Source organism: Leptodactylus fuscus, chromosome 1 (genome assembly GCF_031893055.1).
Source record: "Leptodactylus fuscus isolate aLepFus1 chromosome 1, aLepFus1.hap2, whole genome shotgun sequence".
Lineage (NCBI taxonomy): Eukaryota > Metazoa > Chordata > Amphibia > Anura > Leptodactylidae > Leptodactylus > Leptodactylus fuscus.
This window is the reverse complement of record NC_134265.1, coordinates 201395535-201417063: the sequence shown is the minus strand read 5'-3', so window position 1 is coordinate 201417063 and position 21529 is coordinate 201395535. Positions and strand designations below refer to the sequence as shown.

General features: G+C 41.7%; 2 protein-coding genes across 3 annotated transcripts in view; both read right to left on the bottom strand.

The window, feature by feature from the left end:
- Positions 1-11805, bottom strand: part of JSRP1 (junctional sarcoplasmic reticulum protein 1) — a 194869-nt gene extending 183064 nt beyond the window's left edge. The window contains exon 1 of the mRNA XM_075282343.1: positions 11794-11805. The gene's annotated coding sequence lies outside the window, so the exon portion shown is untranslated. The remainder of the gene's footprint in view (positions 1-11793) is intronic.
- The window catches only part of LINGO3 (leucine rich repeat and Ig domain containing 3), a 65838-nt gene that overhangs the window by 23350 nt on the left and 20959 nt on the right, over positions 1-21529 (bottom strand). Inside the window, exon 1 of one of the 2 annotated variants that reach the window (XM_075282170.1) lies at positions 16094-16142. The exons of the other annotated variant lie outside the window; for it this stretch is intronic. The gene's annotated coding sequence lies outside the window, so the exon portion shown is untranslated. Of the gene's footprint in view, positions 1-16093; positions 16143-21529 lie in introns of those variants that run through there. 2 annotated transcript variants of the gene reach the window in all.

The following is a 21529-nucleotide window of genomic DNA, read 5'->3' as shown; positions in this document are numbered from 1 at the left end:
TCTGACAGCCATTGCAAGACCTGTTCCTGGTTCTCGGGCCTACTAAGGTTTGTACCCTGCAGTTTAGTTAATGTGGCAAGCAACCCTGGCACTGTGGAGTGGCGCAATGCTTGCTGCCCCACAGGAGTAGGCACGGGACGCCCTGTGGCTTCACTGCTACCTTGCTCCCCAGAACCATTCCCCCGACCTCGCCCACGGCCTCGTCCACGTCCCTTTCCGGGAGCCTTGCGCATTTTGAATTCCTAGTTAGAAATTGGCACTGTATACCAGTAGTAAAAATTGTGGGTGCACGTAACCCCAATATATTCTTTGAATTCCCAGTCAGACAATGGCACTGTATACCAGTAGTAAAAATTGTGGGTGCACGTAACCCCAATATATTCTTTGAATTCCCAGTCAGAAACTGGCACTATATGGCAGTAGCAAGAAATGAGGGTATTTGTATTCCCAATATACTCTTTGAATTCCCAGTCAGACAATGGCACTGTATACCAGTAGTAAAAATTGTGGGTGCACGTAACCCCAATATATTCTTTGAATTACCAGTCAGAAACTGGCACTATATGGCAGTAGCAAGAAATGAGGGTATTTATAACCCCAATATATTCTTTGAATTCCCAGTCAGACAATGGCACTGTATACCAGTAGTAAAAATTGTGGGTGCACGTAACCCCAATATATTCTTTGAATTCCCAGTCAGAAACTGGCACTATATGGCAGTAGCAAGAAATGAGGGTATTTGTATTCCCAATATACTCTTTGAATTCCCAGTCAGACAATGGCACTGTATACCAGTAGTAAAAATTGTGGGTGCACGTAACCCCAATATATTCTTTGAATTACCAGTCAGAAACTGGCACTATATGGCAGTAGCAAGAAATGAGGGTATTTATAACCCCAATATATTCTTTGAATTCCCAGTCAGACAATGGCACTGTATACCAGTAGTAAAAATTGTGGGTGCACGTAACCCCAATATATTCTTTGAATTCCCAGTCAGAAACTGGCACTATATGGCAGTAGCAAGAAATGAGGGTATTTGTATTCCCAATATACTCTTTGAATTCCCAGTCAGACAATGGCACTGTATACCAGTAGTAAAAATTGTGGGTGCACGTAACCCCAATATATTCTTTGAATTACCAGTCAGAAACTGGCACTATATGGCAGTAGCAAGAAATGAGGGTATTTATAACCCCAATATATTCTTTGAATTCCCAGTCAGACAATGGCACTGTATACCAGTAGTAAAAATTGTGGGTGCACGTAACCCCAATATATTCTTTGAATTCCCAGTCAGAAACTGGCACTATATGGCAGTAGCAAGAAATGAGGGTATTTGTATTCCCAATATACTCTTTGAATTCCCAGTCAGACAATGGCACTGTATACCAGTAGTAAAAATTGTGGGTGCACGTAACCCCAATATATTCTTTGAATTCCCAGTCAGACACTGGCACTATATGGCAGTAGCAAGAAATGAGGGTATTTGTATTCCCAATATATTCTTTGAATTCCCAGTCAGACAATGGCACTGTATACCAGTAGTAAAAATTGTGGGTGCACGTAACCCCAATATATTCTTTGAATTACCAGTCAGAAACTGGCACTATATGGCAGTAGCAAGAAATGAGGGTATTTATAACCCCAATATATTCTTTGAATTCCCAGTCAGACAATGGCACTGTATACCAGTAGTAAAAATTGTGGGTGCACGTAACCCCAATATATTCTTTGAATTCCCAGTCAGAAACTGGCACTATATGGCAGTAGCAAGAAATGAGGGTATTTGTATTCCCAATATACTCTTTGAATTCCCAGTCAGACAATGGCACTGTATACCAGTAGTAAAAATTGTGGGTGCACGTAACCCCAATATATTCTTTGAATTACCAGTCAGAAACTGGCACTATATGGCAGTAGCAAGAAATGAGGGTATTTATAACCCCAATATATTCTTTGAATTCCCAGTCAGACAATGGCACTGTATACCAGTAGTAAAAATTGTGGGTGCACGTAACCCCAATATATTCTTTGAATTCCCAGTCAGAAACTGGCACTATATGGCAGTAGCAAGAAATGAGGGTATTTGTATTCCCAATATACTCTTTGAATTCCCAGTCAGACAATGGCACTGTATACCAGTAGTAAAAATTGTGGGTGCACGTAACCCCAATATATTCTTTGAATTACCAGTCAGAAACTGGCACTATATGGCAGTAGCAAGAAATGAGGGTATTTGTATTCCCAATATACTCTTTGAATTCCCAGTCAGACAATGGCACTGTATACCAGTAGTAAAAATTGTGGGTGCACGTAACCCCAATATATTCTTTGAATTACCAGTCAGAAACTGGCACTATATGGCAGTAGCAAGAAATGAGGGTATTTGTATTCCCAATATACTCTTTGAATTCCCAGTCAGACAATGGCACTGTATACCAGTAGTAAAAATTGTGGGTGCACGTAACCCCAATATATTCTTTGAATTACCAGTCAGAAACTGGCACTATATGGCAGTAGCAAGAAATGAGGGTATTTATAACCCCAATATATTCTTTGAATTCCCAGTCAGACAATGGCACTGTATACCAGTAGTAAAAATTGTGGGTGCACGTAACCCCAATATATTCTTTGAATTCCCAGTCAGAAACTGGCACTATATGGCAGTAGCAAGAAATGAGGGTATTTGTATTCCCAATATACTCTTTGAATTCCCAGTCAGACAATGGCACTGTATACCAGTAGTAAAAATTGTGGGTGCACGTAACCCCAATATATTCTTTGAATTACCAGTCAGAAACTGGCACTATATGGCAGTAGCAAGAAATGAGGGTATTTATAACCCCAATATATTCTTTGAATTCCCAGTCAGACAATGGCACTGTATACCAGTAGTAAAAATTGTGGGTGCACGTAACCCCAATATATTCTTTGAATTCCCAGTCAGAAACTGGCACTATATGGCAGTAGCAAGAAATGAGGGTATTTGTATTCCCAATATACTCTTTGAATTCCCAGTCAGACAATGGCACTGTATACCAGTAGTAAAAATTGTGGGTGCACGTAACCCCAATATATTCTTTGAATTACCAGTCAGAAACTGGCACTATATGGCAGTAGCAAGAAATGAGGGTATTTATAACCCCAATATATTCTTTGAATTCCCAGTCAGACAATGGCACTGTATACCAGTAGTAAAAATTGTGGGTGCACGTAACCCCAATATATTCTTTGAATTCCCAGTCAGAAACTGGCACTATATGGCAGTAGCAAGAAATGAGGGTATTTGTATTCCCAATATACTCTTTGAATTCCCAGTCAGACAATGGCACTGTATACCAGTAGTAAAAATTGTGGGTGCACGTAACCCCAATATATTCTTTGAATTCCCAGTCAGAAACTGGCACTATATGGCAGTAGCAAGAAATGAGGGTATTTGTATTCCCAATATACTCTTTGAATTCCCAGTCAGACAATGGCACTGTATACCAGTAGTAAAAATTGTGGGTGCACGTAACCCCAATATATTCTTTGAATTCCCAGTCAGAAACTGGCACTATATGGCAGTAGCAAGAAATGAGGGTATTTGTATTCCCAATATACTCTTTGAATTCCCAGTCAGACAATGGCACTGTATACCAGTAGTAAAAATTGTGGGTGCACGTAACCCCAATATATTCTTTGAATTACCAGTCAGACACTGGCACTATATGGCAGTATCAAGAAATGAGGGTATTTGTATTCCCAATATATTCTTTGAATTCCCAGTCAGACAATGGCACTGTATACCAGTAGTAAAAATTGTGGGTGCACGTAACCCCAATATATTCTTTGAATTACCAGTCAGAAACTGGCACTATATGGCAGTAGCAAGAAATGAGGGTATTTGTATTCCCAATATATTCTTTGAATTCCCAGTCAGACAATGGCACTGTATACCAGTAGTAAAAATTGTGGGTGTATATAGCCCCAATTCTATTGCTAGGGGACTTGCAGGGTATTTCTGGGGTGAAGGTGGGGGGGCACACCGTTGGAACGGGTATCGGGGTATATATCGGGTATACGGGAATACACTGACAGTGTATTCCATTCAGGATCCTGGGAAAGCTGGGTTGCGGCGATTGAGCCCGTCAGTGCCACGTTACACTGACAAGCTTCTCCCTGGAATTTAGCTCTTACAAGAGCTGTTGGTTGTCTTCTCCTTCCTATCCTAGCCTGTCCCTGCCTACCCAGAATCTAAGCCCTAGCTAGCTGGACGGAAACCTCCGTCCTCGGTGAATTGCAAGCTCAGAATGACGCGAAGCTGGGCGGCGCTGTTCTTTTAAATTAGAGGTCACATGTTTTCGGCAGCCAATGGGTTTTGCCTACTTTTTTCAACGTCACCGGTGTCGTAGTTCCTGTCCCACCTACCCTGCGCTGTTATTGGAGCAAAAAAGGCGCCAGGGAAGGTGGGAGGGGAATCGAGTAATGGCGCACTTTACCACGCGGTGTTCGATTCGATTCGAACATGCCGAACAGCCTAATATCCGATCGAACATGAGTTCGATAGAACACTGTTCGCTCATCTCTATTCAACATAGTTGTTCAGGGGAAGGATACAAAAAGTTGTCTCAGAGATTTAACCTGTCAGTTTCCACTGTGAGGAACATAATAAGGAAATGGAAGACCACAGGGACAGTTCTTGTTAAGCCCAGAAGTGGCAGGCCAAGAAAAATATCAGAAAGGCAGAGAAGAAGAATGGTGAGAACAGTCAAGGACAATCCACAGACCACCTCCAAAAAGCTGCAGCATCATCTTGCTGCAGATGGTGTCACTGTGCATCGGTCAACAATACAGCGCACTTTGCACAAGGAGAAGCTGTATGGGAGAGTGATGAGAAAGAAGCCGTTTCTGCAACCACGCCACAAACAGAGTCGCCTGAGGTATGCAAAAGCACATTTGGACAAGCCAGCTTCATTTTGGAAGAAGGTCCTGTGGACTGATGAAACAAAAATTGAGTTGTTTGGTCATACAAAAATGTGTTATGCATGGTGTCCAAAAAAAAAGCATTCCAAGAAAAACACTTGCTACCCACTGTAAAATTTGGTGGAGGTTCCATCATGCTTTGGGGCTGTGTGGCCAATGCCGGCACCGGGAATCTTGTTAAAGTTGAGGGTCGCATGGATTCCACTCAGTATCAGCAGATTCTTGAGAATAATGTTCAAGAATCAGTGACGAAGTTGAAGTTACGCCAGGGATGGATATTTCAGCAAGGCAATGATCCAAAACACCGCTCCAAATCGACTCAGGCATTCATGCAGAGGAACAATTACAATGTTCTGGAATGGCCATCTCAGTCCCCAGACCTGAATATCATTGAACATCTGTGGGATGATTTGAAGCGGGCTGTCCATGCTCGGCGACCATCAAACTTAACTGAACTTGGATTGTTTTGTAAAGAGGAATGATCCAAAATACCTTCATCCAGGATCCAGGAACTGATTAAAAGCTACAGGAAGCGACTAGAGGCTGTTATCTTTGCAAAAGGAGGATCTACTAAATATTAATGTCACTTTTCTGTTGAGGTGCCCATACTTTTGCACCAGTCAAATTTTGGTTTAATGCATATTGCACATTTTCTGTTAGTACAATAAACCTCATTTCAATCCTGAAATATTACTGTGTCCATCAGTTATTAGATATATCAAACTGAAATGGCTGTTGCAAACACCAAAATATTTAGAACTAAAAATGATTAAGATTAATAGGGGTGCCCAAACTTTTTCATAGGACTGTATATATATATATATATATATATATATATACACACAAAAACATTGGCACAAGGCACACATTGTAAATGAGCCCACAGTACCAAGGATATGTAATTACATATAAATGCAAACTGAATTTGACATAGAAGACAACAAAATTTTTGATAACAGCATTGCCGTAACATTGATTCATACTTTGTCTATCATGTGAGTACATGTGTTTATCTATAAATCTTTCTATCTATGAATTGTGAGAAGGTGAAAGGCAAAGTGCTGTAATTCCCCTATATCTCCCCCAGATTCCTGACATATATGTGGTATGTGTGGCACATACATAGCTTGTAACCTCAATTAAAAAATAGGCTACTTTTTATCCCGGTAAATGATATGGCTTCCCGACTTGAATTTATGTTCACATACTATATTACACTGCTCCTGCAGCAGCTTATCTCAGGTCCCAGGGTCTCTGTGTAAACACACGCTAATCCTTAGTGGTTTGTGTACACACATTTGCATATTATCTGATCTGCTCCAGGCAGTGCAGACAAACTGACATGGGCAAACACCTTTAATCCAAATTAGTAGTTTGTCAATTTTAAACATGCCTGGAAAAAGCACATCTAATTTGTCACAAACAACGAGAATGTAGCCAGAAGTCACAGAGTTCTCCTCAAGGGGAGCTGAGGGGGATCATCAACGCCAACAACACATGCATTATATGGCGATGCAGCGAGCTGCTGAGATGCCGGAACAATTACAGGCACGGTGCGAAGAACAACTTCAGTGCCAGGCCAACTTGAGAGCTGCCGAAACGCCAAAACCATGCTCATTATATGGTGTCCCAGCTAGCTGCTGAGATGCCACAACAATCACAGGCACAGCGCCAGGAAAGAGTTCTTGAGGGCTGCTAAAACACCTGAGCATGCGGATCATCAACACCAACAACACGCTCATTATATGGCTTCCCAGCGAGCTGCTGAGATGCTGGAACAATTCCAGGCACAGCACGAGGAGCACATTCAGTGACAGGCCAGCTTGACAGCTGTCAAAATGCCGGAGCAGGTACATCATCAACACCAACAACACGCTCATTATATGGCGTCCCAGTGAGCTGCTGAGATGCTGGAACAATTGCAGGCATGGTGCGAGGAACAAGTTCAGCAGCAGGACAGCTTGACAGCTGCCGGAACGCCAGAGCAGGCAAACCTTTGACGGCAGCAATTTGCTGAATATAGGCAGATCATCCACTCCAATAACCCGCAGACGAAGTCACGGGCAGAGGCTAGTCTTATATAATGCAGAGATATTACAGGTACCCAAATGCCTTCACTAGCTCCAGTCATGAAACCAGATGGATTTGTTCTGAATTTGGGGCCCGTCAAACCACAATCCACAATAGATTACAAGGCAGATCAGAACCTGGAGGATAAATCAGGAGAGTGAAGGTCCAAGCCAAAGGTCATTTCTGAGAGGTCAGAGACAAAATCAGAAGAAAAGCAATTTTCCGGTAGCAAGTCAAAGGTCAATATAAAGCAGTCCAGTACAAACGATCAGAATATGGAAAACAATTTAAGTACAAATTCCAGGAGCCCTTCTACCTGAACAGGGGAAGATTGTTTATTGGGCGGGCAAATCGGCGACAAATATTTCTTAAGGAGAGATTTATGAAAAATATTATGTATTTTGAAAGAGGAAGGAAGATGTAAATGAAAAGACCCTGGATTAACAACCTCAAGAATTTCATAAGGACCAATAAACCTAGAACCCAACGTATGAGACTGAATCATAAGATGTAAATTTTTAGTGGAGAGCCAAACTTTTTCTCCTGCAACAAAAACAGGACCACCTTTTATCTGCAAATTTCTTAGAACTTAATTGGGAATGTTTCTGGTTCAACCTACCTGAGCTCATTATGTGCACCGTTTATCTGATTCCTTATTAACTTCTGGACTTTCAGAAATGGAGGACAACAAACTGAGACAAGGATGAAACCCATAATTACAGAAAAATGGCAAAATGGTTTTCTAAAATTTAGATAAAAATTGAACAGAAACACACTGACAAGCAAAAGGGTAACAATGTTTTGAACTTTTGACTTTCATTCCCCATATCTCACCATCTTCTACAGCTTTTAACATGAGACTGCCATCATTTTATACACAATCATCTCAGCTATCTCATACATACATTTGACTTACAACTATATAGCATATGATTAGTTATGCGGATTCCAGTCATGTAACTGCATTGTTACTGTTTTGCTCCTAAAAATCTAAACTTTAATTTGTATTATTTTGTTAGTATTGTGTAAAACTACCTTTGGCTTAATACTGCCTGAATCCTTCTGGGCATGCTCTCGATGAGATTCAAGCATGTCTCAACCGCAATCTGATCCTAGGTCTCTTCTACACGTTCCCAATGTTGTTGCATACTGCTCGACTCACTGGGTATGAATACTGCTTTTTCTTAACTCTACGTACAAATGTTCAATTGCGTTGAGGTCTGGGGACTGTGGGGGCCAATCTAGCACCTCTACTTCATTGTCATTGAACTATTTCTTTGCTAATCTCAAATTATACTTCGGATCATTGTCCTGTTGAAACAGCAGCTAACCAAATTTTGTTATTAAATTTATAACCACCCACTCATCCCCTTTACAAATACTTACAAGATCATAAGCTCCCTGTAGATCAAGCTTGGAAAACGCCTCGTTCTAGAGATCTGATTTAGTAAGTTGGGGATGAGAGGAAGAGGATGCAGATTTTTTTCTGTAATTTTGTTTAAATTGTGGTAGTCAAAACGTGGTCTCAATTCTCTGTCCTTTTATTTAACAAAGAAAAACCCAGTATACACCGGAGAAGTAAAATGATGGATATAACCTTTGTGAAGACTGTCATGGCCTGTTTTTCTGAACCAGAAAAATTGTATAACTGACCCTTACAGAATTTAGAGTTTGGGAGTAGAGATGAGCGAACACTGTTCGATCGAATAGGTATTCGATCGAATATCAGGTCGTTTGAAGTATTCGTTCCCAATTAAATACCACATGGCATACGCAGTAAAAATTCGTATCCCCTCACACCTTACCTGGCACGTTTTTTGCATCAATAACTGTGCAGGGGACAGTGGCAGTGAAAAAAATTGAAAAAACCCTTTGGCTGCCGTAAACATGTGACCTCCCATTTATAAGAACGGCTGCCGCCCTATTCGCCATTTTTGCGGCCAGAGATAGGGAGAGAAACATATCTGCTGAGGGCTAGATAGCGATTAGCTTCAGATAGGCAGGGAAGAAGAAAAGAAGAAAACCAGCAGATCTTCTCAGAGCTATACACTGTAGGGACATCAGTCCAGCTTTCCCCGGACGGTGGAAAACAGGGATACAGAACAGTTACAAGTTCATATATAGCGGAGAAACAGCTTTCATTCTTGGCTGTCCGCACACAGAATAGCCGGAATCCACAGCAGTGACTAGTTCATATATAGCTGAAATAAGCCTTTAATTTTGGGGTTTCCTGAAAAATAGCATCAATCCACAGCAGTTACAAGTTCATATATAGCTGAGAAAAACCTTTAATTTTGGGGTGTCCTGAAAAATAGCAGCAATCCACAGCAGTTACTTCTTGCTATATACGTGCAAACCAGCTTTTTAGGCTGTGTAACCCCAAAACAAGGATACAGAGCAATTAGGTCAGGCGATGTCTGCTCAATCCAGATATCCAGGGTGTGTACCCCCAAAACCTAGGTGGGAGACACTGAAATTCAGTCAGGCTATGTCCGCTCTATCCAGTTGTTCACAGTGTGTAACCCCAAAACCTAGGTGGGAGAGACAGAAATTCAGTCAGGCTATGTCCACTCTTTTCAGTTTTTCACGGTGTGTAACCCCAAAACTTAGGTGGGAGAGACAGAATTTCAGTCAGGCTATATCAGCTCAATCCAATTTTTAAGGGTCTACCCCTTGTATTTTTCATTTATTTCTGTGACATTATTTCAACCAATAACTCAAGCAGTACAAGCAACGGACACTGGTACTAGAACACTGAAAACTGCTATATAAATGTAGTACAATTGCAGCCATTACTTCTCCGCCTTACCAGGATCTCTTTTCGGGTTCTTTTCTCCCTCTGTTGAACCACTTCCCCTCAATACGGCGTGATACACTAAACAATATATTTGATACTCAGGTCGCTCGTGCCTACCTATTTCCAAGGGCAACTGTTGGCATTCTTCACAGTCACACAAGTACAGTTAAGGATTGTTTGATGAGATATCTCAACCTTTCACCCTCACAAGTTTTTTTCCTAAAGTATAAGGAAACTTTAATGAAGGACAATCCGAACATCTGGTGTGACCGTTGTGACAGGATCAGGGGAAAAGTGGTAGAAGGAGTATACATTTCTCCCAGGTTCCTGTCATACACAATCTAGGTGCAGCTGAGCAAAGCTGCGCTCCTGGCTGGTGGGTCTTACCAAAACCATTGTAAAGGTCTGGCTTCTGGAGCAGGGAGTATTGGTGTCTCTACTCCATTCAGCCACTCCAGGTTTTGGGATATGTGGGGTTAAATCCTTGCACCATACTTGGCTGGATTGGACTTTCATTTTGTGCCAAAAAGTGGTCAAGACAGCGATCCCTGAGCTAATCCCGTTACACTGTCCATTGCCAACTGCAGAACTGAAGTTACCATCTCTGGAAGTGGTACACCTTCTTTCTCTGCATTTAGCCATGCTTGACGCTATGCTAGCTGACTACACTTGGTTGGTCGAGGGTTATCTTAATTCATATCGCCAAGGGGCATCAGATGTGTTTTTCAGCACTGAGACCACCTCCTCTGAGATCCCAAAGGAACTTCAGAAGATTTCTGTATTGCACCCAAAGAGAAGAAAAAATAAGTGTAGGGTGCAGAGGGATCGGAGAGGACAGAGCTGGGTTGGCCAGGTACTCCCACGACATGCACTTATACTTGTCCCTCATTTGGCCAAGGGGTGTCATTAACGTGTCCCAGACCTTGGAATAAGTCTTGCAACATGGCCGAGTTTTGCATGAGTGGCATTGCTGCCTTTGGACATGCCTTTGCCTGTAGCCACCATTTTTGCTGCTTAGATTGCCTCCTCATCTACACTGCTTTCGCCCCTAGACATCACCCCAGTCTATGCCTCTGCTTCTAGCCACCTTTTTTGCTGCTTAACTTACCTCCACATCTACACTGCTTTCGTCCCTAGACATCACCCCAGTCTATGCCTCTGCTTCTTCCACCTTTTTTTGCTGCTTAGCTTGCCTCCACATCTACACTGCTTTCACCCCTAGACATCACCCCAGTCTATGCCTCTGCTTCTAGCCACCTTTTTTCCTGCTTAGCTTGCCTCTAAATCTACACTGCTTTCCCCGCTAGACATCACCCCTGCCCTCTTCCAATTGCTCACTGTCCCCTTACCAGGTTCCTGCCGTTATCACACATGACAAAAATGCCTGGCCCCAAGTGCAGCTGGGAAAAACACATTGCCATCTCATTCAGGATGGCATCCCTGACCTTGGAGGCAGTGTGTTGTCTGTCCCCCAAGCTGATGAGCTTCAGCACGGCCTGCTGACGTCTCCCCACGACAGTGTTGCAGCATTTCCAGCTTGTAGCAGGGGTCGATTTAACGGCGGCAGAGGAGCAGAAGGGTGGTGTTTCAGCATCCTGCCAGGAATATTGGGCGGGGAGACAAGGCAAGCCGCCACAGTTTGCGACCCGGTCCCAGCCTCAACTACATTCAGCCAGTGTGCCGTGATTGAGATGTAGCTTCCCTGGCCGCATGCACTTGTCCATGTGTCGGTGGTCAAGGGGAACTTTGTGCAAAGCGCAGAACTTAGGACCCGCCTGATGTTGCGGGACACGTGCTGGTGCAAGGCTCAACTAACCCCAAGGGCCAAAAACACTGCTGGTGCATGGCTCAACTCACCCAAAGGGCCAAAAACTAAATCTCTGCTGGTTAAAGGCTCAACTCACCCAAAGGGCCTAACATTCTGCTGGTGCAATGCTCAACTCAATTAAAGGTGCAACGTTTAGATGGCTTCTTTCCAAACCAAGGGTGATTCCTTTTGGTAAGATGTGATGGCTGTTTCCAGCCCTGATTATCCTGGTTGATCTCGTTCAGTAATGATGCCAGCTCAGCATGAGGATCTTGTACGTTAGGTTTTCCATGCTCACTAATATGCATGAAGACTCGATCACAGTAAATGTCCTTATTTTTCTCCAATTCAATCTCTGAATGAACTGCTCTGAAAGATGGCCTAGGCACTGCTGTAATGGCAATCACTGGGTTTTCCTGTTCTAGTTCCAAAGAATCTTGTGTCTTACTTGAAGAAGAGACAATCTTAGTCTGACTGCTGGTTGCTTGTGCTGCAGCATTTGGAGTTGGGTCTGTCAGCCTTGTGATGAACTCCTCATTCTGGATCCCATTACTTTCAACAGTCTCTAAAGCCTTTTGACACTTTGAATTTTGTTCAGTTCCATAGGACTCTGTGTTTAGATTTGGCTCAGTCGCAGCTCCAGGACATGCCTTTGAAGGCAAGGTTTCCTTTAGTGGCTCCATCTCAGCAGGATGATGAGGTGAAGCTTTGTTAAATCTGGTGTTGGAAGGGAAAGTGGTTTCTGATCTACAGCTAAAGTACTGGAGCATGTTGTTTGGACTATTAACACCTGATCAGAATCCTGTAGAGTCCGATATTAGAGGACCATTACCGGTAGTAGTGGTTTCAGCCAATTCTCCACCTTTGCGGCCTTCTAAATAAAAGATATCCCCAAGACTTGATGCCAAAATGTTATCAATTGCACAATCCAAATCAAGGTCAATGTCTGGGTCCTCACTCCAATCCCAAGCATCAATCCAACACAATGAGAGTGATGGTTCTGGAACCACCGTTTTAGGGGCTAAGAATTTTAAAGGGCCTAAAACTCTGCAGGTGGAAGGCTGAAGTCACCTGAAGGGCCTCAATCTCTGCTGGTAGCTCAGCTTAAGGGCCTCTAACTTAATTTGGAAGTGCTCACGTTAAGGGCCAGAAAAGTGAATTTTGGAAGGTCTTACCACATCACACACATACACACACACACACACACACACACACACACACACACAAAATAACATTTCAGGGTGGGTGCTGATGAATTCCCATGGCCTATTCCATCTGTGGTTGTCATGGGCAACGTGATTTAAAGGGGTGCTTGTTAATGTTTATTTGATCGAATAGTCGAATATTGAGCAGCTATTCAAAACGAATATCGAATATTTTACTGTTCGCTCATCTCTATTTGGGAGAAGATCAATATCCCGATGATATGTGTGAGGCAAAAGTGAATCAGCCCTAGACTCAAAGAATACATCAGCAAAATCTTGACTATAGTCAAGCAAAGACGGATTAACAGAAGCAATGGTCAGAGATATAGAAGACTTAAAACATTCAGAATTGCATTTAAGCACAATCCCCTGTCTACAATAAATACTAACATCTGTAACCAAGGCATGCTGGGAAAAAGGTGAGTTATCAATTGCGGTCATACTGATTGTATCAACGGTATAGCTAATGTCTGAGCAACCTGTGAGTCCAGAGAGTTGGCCACTGTCCATAAAAGTGTTACCAGAAATGATATTATCATCAAACTAAATTTTAAGTGGGAAGATAATTTTCTTTTTGGAGATGATGGGAAATACCTGACCCCCTGAGTGGTCTGCCTGAAAACCACCTAGGCAGTAATCCACTGCTGGACGACGACCTTGGCGGAGGGAAAGAAGATCAGATATCCCAGCATCCCACGCTGGGGATAAACTGTTTTTCAGAACAGAATGCTTGGGATCAGCATCTCTGCAGTAAAAATACAGAATCTGCTGTTTATGAAATAATCTGCTGTCACGAATTGGCATAGTAGATTGTAGCTGCATAGGTCCTGGTTGTCACTCTGTAGAGGACTCAAGGGGAGGTCAAGTGGACTGGAGAGGAGTGGAGATAAAAAAACTATTCCTTCTTGTGTTCATGTAAATTGCAAGTGTCATGGTTTCATCAAAAGATGAGGGTTGTGTATGGCTTACTGACAAGTCCTTTATAGCATCAGATAGACCTTCATGAAACTGGCATCACAGAGTTAAAACTTCTGAACTCAAAACAGTAATCCTCTGCTGGACAATGACCTTGGCGGAGGGAAAGCAGATCGGATATCCCAGTATCCCACGCTGGGAGTAAGATTTATATCAGATGAACACCTTCTTTGCCTTTGTCCTACACGCATTAAAGGCACGACCTGATGCTGGACATATGATGATGCACATGGACCATTTGAAATCCATCCAACATATACTTACCTGAATAATATGGACCTCGTAAGGACCTCCTTTCATGTACTACTAACCGACTAACTTATTTCTGTATCTATAATTTTCCTATAAACCTAAGGTTCTTCTGTTTATCCATGTATATATTTATTAACATTTGTGTGTTTGATCACTATATTATACTCTTTTATGAAATGCACCCTATTCTCCTTTCTTCTCCATATGCATATTTTACATCAGTCTTTAACTGTCAGTGAAAAAAAAACGAATGAATTTTATGAGTCTTTTGACCCAAACCACTGATCCAATTTTAATGGAAATAAAATGGACATCAGTCTGTTTAATGAAAATAGAGAATAGAGCATGTTAGTTTTTTTGACAGCTGTTAAAAATGGTCAGTCAAGAAATAATGAAATCAATGTGTCCTCAAAATGTTACAGGCGCTGCAAAACCGGTCGTTAGATTCACTATCGTGTGAATAAGCCCTAACTGTCTAAAATCTAGACTGGATTAGTAAATCTTTCATGGTGTGTTACAGGGTTTTAATAGAGATACTTTTTTTATTATCTGTTTCCTGACTGCAAACATTTTTTGCATTTTTATGTACATGTGGTTTTCAGAACCGACATTTTATTTGTTCATTATTTAATTTAATTTTTGTGTCTTTTTTCAGTGATATGTGAGGTTTTATTTCAATAACATTTAATGTCCCTAATGTTAGTCAGGAAAATATAAACCACAAAGGTGGGATGTCTGTTTTTTTTTTTGTTTTTTTTTTCATTGTTCAATTTTGTTTTTAATAGCACAAAGCCCTTCTAAAAGAAAAAGAAATTTAAAATAGTTTTCCCTCTCTGTACCAGGAATTTATATTTAGGTGACATATTTTGTGTCACTGGTGGTGGGGATAGAACATATTAGATTTATATTGGCATTTGTATAAGGTGGTCAGACTAGATGGCTGTTTAGCCAACAGCTATCTAACGTGCATGGTTTAGTAAATTTGTCTTAAAGAACATGACATATTCTATAACTTTTTTAAAATTTAAAACAACTTGTATCGATTTGTGAGTATGCAAATATCTTGGATAAGTACTCATCAGAAGTTGTGAGTTTAATAACAGATCTGCTCACATTTAGAATAGAGGAAAATTTATACTTCCTTATAACAAGGGTTACTTTAAGAGGGTTAATGCTCATGGTGACTTACAATATTGTACTGGATCCATCCACTGTGCCAGACAGTCTGCTGCAAGTCCTCTTGACCATGTCCCATATCTAATGTCACTCACTGTGACACGCACACACTCTCAGCAGTACTTCAGCATCAGCACAAGCACTTCATATACAGATTAGGTGCCTCTCTTAACTTCTGCTCAGCTCCCCCCTCCCTTCATGTCAGCCTCTCGAGGCAGCAGAGCAATGCATTAAAATAGTCATTCACATCACAGTTTGATCATCAATTCAATTGATCAGTTTTGCGAAAAACTGAAGAAAGCGGATGGAAACTGATGACCATCCGTATCCATACAGACAATGATAAATAAAAACAGATCTGTAGGACAGAAAATTAGGACAAACCACATATTGGTGCCCCCCCCCCTTCCTTCCTATGGTGACAAAATCTATGTGAAGATTTAACATTGATAGAGTCACAATATTAAATAAAAACAGAAAGTGTGCTTTGTCCTACTTTTCTGTCCTGGCATAATGGATCTGTTTATTTAACATTACGATATATATAAGTTATTTGAAGAAGGTGAGTGATTTGATGTACTTGGGTGTGGCTAGAAGTATGGCTTACCCAAGAAGATATTGCTCCTGTTAGTATTCTTTCACAGTTGGAAGAAATGGAGAAGTGTGAAACACAACTGAGGGCATTGATATATAATTGAGTGCAATATATCTTCTGCTGTCAGCACCTCTCCTGTTGGTAGAAAGTGTCATAGCAGCAGTAGGCTTTTTTTTTACCTATTTAAAGGGACACAGGTTCTAAATATGAATGAGTGAAAAAATTGAAAACAAAAAGAACACACTCACCATTGTAAATTTGTAAGGATTTCTTCAATATTGCTAGTCAATCTATTTTGATTACGGGGCCTCGCCTGCAAAGAAATACTATCATGAAGTGCCAAACAAATGCTACTCACACCAGCGAAAAACATATACCACAGTACACACATATAAAACCCTTAGCATTACCAAATACCACACTGCAGCACAAAATACTTCTCTAGTACCACCAAATCACATTATTTGGGACCCTGCACCGATGAGCTGTTTTGCCTGCCAGAAGCCATATACCAGGTATACCATTTCTGCTCTTATTCAAATGAATGGTAGCACAGATGCAGTTCCAGGTGCCACTGATACACTATAGTGGACAGGACGCTGTATGCAGTATATGGCGCACTGTCGCTGTGCACCCATTCCCTTGTAGTGGGCAAATCAGTTGATTGGTACAGTTCAGGTTTTGGACCCTGACTGATCTGATATTAATGATCTATCATATGGATGGATCATCAGTATCCAACTTTGCTAGGTCCTGGACAATCCCTGTAAGAAGAGAGTTTGATGGATTTGTTAATGAACAGCAATCTGTGCAAGGTAGTGGAAGTGGAAGCTGCAGAAGCCAAAGCTAAACAAATACAAATCCTGGTAAGGAAATATTAAACAGTTAATAAAACAGAAATAGTCAATGGTTTGGTGAACTGACATCTCCGGCTCATTGTATGTCAGACGGAATACAGCAAAAAAGTGAACAACAGGGTAAACATCATTGAAACTTATAGAGAAGGAGATGCCTCAAACCATAAAAGGGACTGGGTTTGGACTTGAGTAAAGGAGACCCATGGCTCCCACATCATCCTGGAATATTTAGGGTAAGAGCGAAGCTCCAGATGCAAAGGTTCTTCTACTCCAGCAATCTGGGAGCTTTTCTAAGATAATGGGGGGTAGGTAGGGGGAATTCCGAATTCCAGTATAGAGAGATAAGAACTTTGGCTTTAGAAAGCAGTTGCAACCATAACTGTTTGCAAGACCTAGAATTTAAAACGGGTCAAATATTGAGTAAAATGCCTTTGGGAGACAGGGGTACTTTCAGTCCACAAATGTGGTTCAGGAGTATTTGGACCTGTTGTCAATAAGGCTTAATCTTTTTACACCATAAGTGAAGACACGTGTCGGTAGCTTTGTGGCATCGCCAGCATTGGGGGGAGATATCAGGGGCATATGTATACATATGTGCAGGAGTTTTGTACTATAGAGCAGTCAGTTTATAGGATGCATCTTGAAGGTGTAAACACCTAGAGGGACCCATGGAATGCCTAAATATGGAAAAGATGTCAGTAGGAGACAAAGAAAGTTGTAATTCCGTCTCCCATGCTCTTATATAGGATGGAAGAGACAACTCTGGCTCCTTTTTTAAATTGTAGTAAAAGATTGACAGAGGTTTCCTCAGGTGGGGGCATTTCTGGAGAAACAGATTTTCCAACCAGGAGGTAGGGCGAGGGGTTACAGATCATCTCAGTGCTTCCAGGTACAATGCTTTAACAGATTGGTTTGTCAGAAAGTAATTAGAGCTAAGAAGTGGGTTAGCTTTGAATTCCTGAAAGGAAGGGTTCGGAGAGAAGCAAGTTTCCAACAGACAAGAGAGATGAAGGTCTGATGGAAAGAGAGAGGGCGAGATACGCTATGAGTCCCAGACTGCTGAGGTCAAAATATTGAGTTTTACAACTGTTTTTGCAACTTTATTTGGGAGCCATAGAATAGAAGTTAGGGGAAGGTCAACTGTGGACTCCTCCCCGAGCACACGCAGCCTTGGGTGATCATAAAGAAACCAGACTCTAGAGCTGTAATTTTACCAAACATATTGCAAAAAAAAGCGTGTGTAGGGTGCTGAAAAAGGAGTTGGTTATGGGGGGGTGTTTGAAAGAAGTCTTTCAGAAGTCAGGAGGTCAGATCTGCCTATCCTAAGTATGTACCGTATCTACCATGAGGATAATAAAGTCTTAATGTGGGAACATAGCAGGGCATAAATAGAGTCATACCAGCGCTCAGGTCATAGGGTCAAGTGGATACCTAGATATTTGATGAAGTCTGTGCAAAGTGGGAAAGGGGACAATGTATCCAGTGAGGACTTGGGGGGGGGGGAGTGCAGAAGATGCACAGCATCTCGGCTTTAGAAATGTTTATTTTGAATTTGGACAGGGATACAAATACAGACAGGATCGTAGCTAAACGCGGGAGTTCCACTATTCGATTGGTAACAATCATGAGGAGGTTGTCTGAGAAAGCTGCTGTGTGATGCCGAGTAGCTGAACAGCTCATCCTTTCTAATATACGGTCTTGTTGCATGTGTTGGATCAGTTCCGATTGTCAAGACAAGTAAAATGGGGGGATAGATGGCCTCCCTGTCTGGTGCCATTCCCAATTTCAAAAGAATCCGAGAGGCAGCCGTTGACTCTGGTTTTAGTACTAGAGCCAGAATAAAGCACCATGATTTTCTTGATGAACTGCAGGGGGAGGCCAAAGTCCTGGAGTGTCAGTGGCATAAAGGTCCAGTCTACTTGGTCAAAGGCCTTTTCTGTATTGGTAAAAAGTAAGGTTAATGGAGATTCCCGTAACAGCGCAAACTGCATCAAATAGTGGATTGGCAGGATGTTATGTTTACCCTCTCTACCCAGCGGATGCCAATTTTTTAAATAAACAGCTAGCAAGAATGATTTTTACCGCTAGATTACTGCAAATGAATGGGCCCTGGACAATATATAGAATTTTTTGTTACGTGGCCACGTCACACGACGTGGGAGGCGGGGGAAGAGGAGGTGGTGTTAGCATGCAGAGAGCAGGCAGGGAGACGATCTGCTCTCTGCTAGGGATGAGGGGCAGCCGCTGGAGCAGTGCTGCTGCTAATAGGTGATAGTTAAAGCAGCGCTGTGTCCACAGGGCCGTCACAAGCCACCGCTTGCTCCCCCTGCCGGGCTGCCGTAACGCTAAGCCAGTCCAGGACAGTTCACATGCAGCTTGTCCTGGACTGGCGTAGGTCAGTAAAAATGCCGCCCCCGGCATTGCGTCACCTGAGGCAGTTGCCTCAGGTCGCCTCATTAGAGGTGCGGCGCTGTCTGTGTGCCATCCTTGACTTTCACTGACCAATACACTTGAATGAATGGTCAGCAGTGCATAAATGGATGGGTATACAACCTGCTTCATATTTTACAGCTCTTTTGTAAAGACTGGACAAACAGCTGCAAAAAGTAAAGATCTGTGTATGGTCCCATAAATAAGAATGGGCCTGTATATTATTTGCAAATGCTGACCCGTAATTGCAGATAATATATGAAATAAACTATGATCATTTGCATGAGGCCTAAGGTCACTATGAGACTATGTCTATGAGACTGTAAGATAGCCTTCTCAGGCAGTGTTTGGTCTGGGAAATACAGATGACATATCACCCATAATTCATGGATTAAATGCGCCATGAACTTAGTAAAAGACGTGATTGTTTAAAGGTAAATAAGATTGTGCAGAAATGATCAGCAATGGTTGCCATGTTTTCATTCTTTCCAAATATATGCGAGGAGTTACAGGCAGGAGCTATCTTTCTGTGTAAATTTGTTACCCTGAGATCTTCAGATGTAATCAATACACAGACAAAGGTTCTAATGACATGGCCCTCACAGGTTAGTAACAGAAGGAGAAGGTAAGTATAATGGGCATAGATCACCACTGAAAAGAAAGAGAACTGCAATGAGATTTCAAATGGGTGATCGATACTGGAAAACAGATACACAGAATGAAATCAACCAGGGTTCATGCTAGTTAAACCAAAGAGCGCAGTCTACAGTAACTCCTGTTCTTCACCCTTATTTCCTGTATGTAATGAACTTTCCTGGTCAGATGCCCAGGTCTCAGCATACAGAGTAGACATTTTAAGCAAGATATCAAGTTGTGGATTCTGTACCTAAACCCTAATACGATCCACTGGCTTTCTGCAGGCATGGGAGCATTTTATTCTCATTCTATGCAGAATAAAATCCGCAGCTATGTTCAATGTTGCCAATAAATTTGTGCTTGACAGCTGCATATTGAGCTGAACATCTCGGATTGAGTTATAAGTGAGTTAATCTATAGGCAGATCAACTTGCCAAGCCACAGCAGAATTTTTTCTTGCCTTCCTCTGGATCAAAACTGTAGGGTTAGGGCGGGTTCACACCTGCACCCGAACTCCGTTATGCAGGTTTCCATTTCCTACCCAAGAAACTGGGCAGGAGACAGAAACCGGCAGGCACTTTTCAAACCCATTCATTTGAATGGGTTGAAAAGTGTTCGGCCGTGAGCGCCGCTGAGCGTTTTGTGCTCTCCGTGGCGAAACCATTTTTTTTTTAACTGGACACAAAGTTGGACATGCAGTACTCTGTGTCCGGTTAAAAAAAAAAAAGTTTCGCCGCGAAGGGCATAAAACGCTCAATAGCGCTCACCAGCCAGTATATCTGGATATAGCCTTTCTAAAGACTATGCAAATATATGCTTAGTTAAAAATGAGTTTTCTCAATGATAGAATCCCTTTAATTTATTGCATTACTGTGTACCAATCAAATATTAAGTTTATGGTTATAAACTCTGAGTTTATGGGTATATATTAGTCATAATAGTCGAGCATGCCTGTTACATCTTATGCTGACAAATAGGAGACAAGATGGTAGATTAATTCAGCATCCTCACTGTAAAGGGATGTGTACAAATACTTTTATATCAATAGTCAATTTTTTTTTTAAGGCTAGCTAGATGGTAGTGGTCCACCACACCTCAGTAAATTACTGGGAATTTCTTGTGTTTGCTCCAGAACGAATGAAGTGAAGGACTACTGATGTGGACAGCATACATTGGTATGGATGTATTTGTGTATTTCAGAGATAATGATAATAATAATAATAATAATAATAATAATAATAATAATAATAAATTTAGTTATATAGCGCCAAGATATTTGGCAGCACTTAAAAAATTAGAGGGTATTGTGGGTAGTTGGGATGGAATACACAGAGAGCTGATCGTATCACCAATAAAACCAGTTCCTTTGTGTCATCAAACCTTTTGGTCTTGGAGATCAATTCCAACCATTCTAATTTGGATTTTGGCATTACATTTAGTAGTTAAAGGGCCAATCAGGACAAGCCACATTGTAGTCAATGGCGAAAATTTGGATTAAAGTGCTTGCTATAGGGAAGAAGAAAACACCAAACAGTCCTAACACTCCAAAGAAGATTGTTCTGCTAAATATCATACTGTATCCCCTTGTACTCCCCTAACCCAATACCCCAATATCCCAAACCCCATATAACAACAAAACCCTATTGCTCCCCAGATCTCCATACAACTTTTGTCTTTGTTTCCTCCCTTAGGAAGATAGACAGTAACAAGGCTAGTTGGGGAGGGGCTGTGAATGTGGATGTATATTGTACCTTTTTGTGT